Genomic DNA, 4,031 nt, shown 5'->3' with positions numbered 1-4,031 from the left:
TGCAGCTCTCTCCTCCTCCCTCTCTCCTGTAGGCCTCTCCTCCCTCTCTCCTGCAGCTCTCTCCTCCTCCCTCTCTCCTGCAGGCCTCTCCTCCTCCCTCTCTCCTGTAGGCCTCTCCTCCTCCCTCTCTCCTGCAGGCCTCTCCTCCTCCCTCTCTCCTGTAGGCCTCTCCTCCTCCCTCTCTCCTGTAGGCCTCTCCTCCTCCCTCTCTCCTGCAGCTCTCTCCTCCTCCCTCTCTCCTGTAGGCCTCTCCTCCTCCCTCTCTCCTGCAGGCCTCTCCTCCTCCCTCTCTCCTGCAGGCCTCTCCTCCTCCCTCTCTCCTGCAGGCCTCTCCTCCTCCCTCTCTCCTGCAGGCCTCTCCTCCTCCCTCTCTCCTGCAGCTCTCTCCTCCTCCCTCTCTCCTGCAGCTCTCTCCTCCTCCCTCTCTCCTGCAGGCCTCTCCTCCTCCCTCTCTCCTGTAGGCCTCTCCTCCTCCCTCTCTCCTGCAGGCCTCCTCTTCTCCCTCTCTTCTCCTCACTCTCTCTTCCTTGGCGTTGCCCACCAATGACCTGGGATATAAATATTTTAACGTGGTCACAGTGGCAGCATGGAGGGGAAGGTAAAATCAGCAGCTCACCTTCCTACTTCCTTCCTGCCTGCAGGGTGTTGTATGACTCTTCATTAACCTGCAACTTTCTAGCCTCAGCCCTCAGCCCTCAGCCCTCAGCCCTCAGCCCTCCATGCCTCATTGCCTGTCATTCACCCTCTGACTTCACCAACACACACACACACACACAGATGAGGGACGGTACTACAGTATATACTGTGTACAGACATCTGAAAGATGTGGGTGGACTGTGTACTACAGAGATCTGAAAGATGAAATGGTGTGTGTACGTACTGGTTCCCTCAACATTGATCTGCTTTCTAAATGACAGCTACTATTTTGGCTTTTTTTCTAATTGATCGCTCTGTTTTGTGGCCTGTAACTCATTGGGAAGATCAGCACCTGTCTGTAGTTCTGTTTTGTGGCCTGTAACTCATTGGGAAGATCAGCACCTGTCTGTAGTTCTGTTTTGTGGCCTGTAACTCCTTGGGAAGATCAGCACCTGTCTGTAGTTCTGTTTTGTGGCCTGTAACTCATTGGGAAGATCAGCACCTGTCTGTAGTTCTGTTTTGTGGCCTGTAACTCCTTGGGAAGATCAGCACCTGTCTGTAGCTCTGTTTTGTGGCCTGTAACTCCTTGGGAAGATCAGCACCTGTCTGTAGCTCTGTTTTGTGGCCTGTAACTCCTTGGGGAGATCAGCACCTGTCTGTAGCTCTGTTTTGTGGCCTGTAACTCATTGGGAAGATCAGCACCTGTCTGTAGTTCTGTTTTGTGGCCTGTAACTCATTGGGAAGATCAGCACCTGTCTGTAGTTCTGTTTTGTGGCCTGTAACTCCTTGGGAAGATCAGCACCTGTCTGTAGCTCTGTTTTGTGGCCTGTAACTCCTTGGGGAGATCAGCACCTGTCTGTAGCTCTGTTTTGTGGCCTGTAACTCATTGGGAAGATCAGCACCTGTCTGTAGTTCTGTTTTGTGGCCTGTAACTCCTTGGGAAGATCAGCACCTGTCTGTAGTTCTGTTTTGTGGCCTGTAACTCCTTGGGGAGATCAGCACCTGTCTGTAGCTCTGTTTTGTGGCCTGTAACTCCTTGGGGAGATCAGCACCTGTCTGTAGCTCTGTTTTGTGGCCTGTAACTCCTTGGGGAGATCAGCACCTGTCCGTAGCTCTGTTTTGTGGCCTGTAACTCCTTGGGGAGATCAGCACCTGTCTGTAGTTCTCTTTTGTGGCCTGTAACTCATTGGGGAGATCAGCACCTGTCTGTAGTTCTTCCAGACATAATCTCTGTACCTTAGCAACACTGAACCGACACAGTGAAAGAGAGAGAGAGAGAGGGAGGGGGGGTGAAAGAGCGAGAGAGAGAAGTGCTTGCGGCGGTTGCTAAGGAACTAGCAGGAGAGTGATACCACTTGTGAACGGTGCAGAAGGGCTCGATAGATCAGCCCCTTATAGTTAAGGTCTCTCAGTGTGTGTATACATGCGTGGTGTGTGTGTGTGTGCTTGTTTCCATGTGTGCATCCATGTTTCCGTGTGTGTGTGTGTGTGTGTGTGAGTCTATGTGATGGAGCCTTCCCCTACTAAGAGATAAGGGATTGCGACAATGGCAAGAGCACCACACTATGAAACACCATATGTCATAGCCTACCAGTCTCCCTGGCCCACAGAGCCCCACCTATCACAACACAGAACTAGCAGATAGATTATCCTAGATAGGACACTATTTGCATAGAATTGGAGAGACTGAATAACTGAGAGGTGAGAGAGCAGAGAGAAGTGACTCTGACTGGGATGAAGGAAGAGAGATAGGGAGGGATGGAGGAAGTAATGTTTACTGTTAATTTTTGTTTATTTCACTTTTGTATATTATCTACCTCACTTGCTTTGGCAATGTTAACACATGTTTCCCATGCCAATAAAGCCCCTTGAATTGTATTGACTTGAATTGAGTTGAGGGAGGAATGTTTGACTACCAACTAAAGAGGGAGCAGGGTGAGGGCTGAGATGGAACGGAGAGAAGGAGAGAGGGACGGAAAGATGTAAGGCTGCCAGGTGAACCCATTAGTGAGGCTTTTCTAGGCTGAGGAAGGCTGATGAGGATAAACACTTATCGAACTCTAAAGGACACCGAGTGGGGCTGGATGATGTCTAGGAATAGAGAGGGAGTGGGGCTGGATGATGTCTAGGAAGACAGAGGGAGTGGGGCTGGATGATGTCTAGGAATAGAGAGGGAGTGGGGCTGGATGATGTCTAGGAAGAGAGAGGGAGTGGGGCTGGATGATGTCTAGGAATAGAGAGGGAGTGGGGCTGGATGATGTCTAGGAATAGAGAGGGAGTGGGGCTGGATGATGTCTAGGAATAGAGAGGGAGTGGGGCTGGATGATGTCTAGGAATAGAGAGGGAGTGGGGCTGGATGATGTCTAGGAAGACAGAGGGAGTGGGGCTGGATGATGTCTAGGAAGACAGAGGGAGTGGGGCCTGATGTTGTCTAGGAAGAGAGAGGGAGTGGGGCTGGATGATGTCTAGGAAAAGAGAGGGAGTGGGGCTGGATGATGTCTAGGAATAGAGAGGGAGTGGGGCTGGATGTTGTCTAGGAAAAGAGAGGGAGTGGGGCCTGATGTTGTCTAGGAATAGAGAGGGAGTGGGGCCTGATGTTGTCTAGGAATAGAGAGGGAGTGGGGCCTGATGTTGTCTAGGAATAGAGAGGGAGTGGGGCTGGATGTTGTCGAGGAGTGGGGCTGGATGATGTCTAGGAATAGAGAGGGAGTGGGGCTGGATGTTGTCTAGGAAAAGAGAGGGAGTGGGGCCTGATGTTGTCTAGGAATAGAGAGGGAGTGGGGCTGGATGTCGTCTAGGAAGAGAGAGGGAGTGGGGCTGGATGTCATCTAGGAAGACAGAGGGAGTGGGGCCTGATGTTGTCTAGGAATAGAGAGGGAGTGGGGCTGGATGTTGTCTAGGAAAAGAGAGGGAGTGGGGCCTGATGTTGTCTAGGAATAGAGAGGGAGTGGGGCTGGATGTCATCTAGGAAGACAGAGGGAGTGGGGCTGGATGTCATCTAGGAAGAGAGAGGGAGTGGGGCCTGATGTCTAGGAATATAGAGGGAGTGGGGCTGGATGTTGTCGAGGAAGAGAGAGGGAGTGGGGCTGGATGTCATCTAGGAAGAGAGAGGGAGTGGGGCCTGATGTCTAGGAATATAGAGGGAGTGGGGCTGGATGTTGTCGAGGAAGAGAGAGGGAGTGGGGCCTGATGTTGTCTAGGAAGAGAGAGGGACTGGGGCTGGATGTCATCTAGGAAGAGAGAGAGAGTGGGACTGGTTGTCATCTAGGAAGACAGAGGGAGTGGGGCTGGATGTCATCTAGGAAGAGAGAGGGAGTGGGGCTGGATGTTGTCTAGGAAGACAGAGGGAGTGGGGCTGGATGTTGTCTAGGAAGGGAGAGGGAGAGGGGCTGGAT

At 52.0% G+C, this 4,031-nt stretch overlaps 1 long non-coding RNA gene across 1 annotated transcript; it reads right to left on the bottom strand.

Annotated features, from left to right (window-relative positions):
• Positions 1 to 252: 252 nt before the first annotated feature.
• On the bottom strand, positions 253 to 1,912 carry LOC127911342 (uncharacterized). Its single transcript, XR_008077885.1, has 6 exons — positions 1,789 to 1,912; positions 1,539 to 1,738; positions 1,389 to 1,488; positions 1,139 to 1,188; positions 1,039 to 1,088; positions 253 to 988 (listed from the first exon to the last, which is right to left on the bottom strand). It is a non-coding gene; the product is annotated as an uncharacterized LOC127911342 (long non-coding RNA).
• Positions 1,913 to 4,031: the final 2,119 nt, after the last annotated feature.

Source organism: Oncorhynchus keta, chromosome 24 (genome assembly GCF_023373465.1).
Source record: "Oncorhynchus keta strain PuntledgeMale-10-30-2019 chromosome 24, Oket_V2, whole genome shotgun sequence".
Classification (NCBI taxonomy): Eukaryota; Metazoa; Chordata; class Actinopteri; order Salmoniformes; family Salmonidae; genus Oncorhynchus; species Oncorhynchus keta.
Note: the sequence above shows the minus strand (reverse complement) of the source record. Positions and strands in the feature narration are given on the sequence as shown.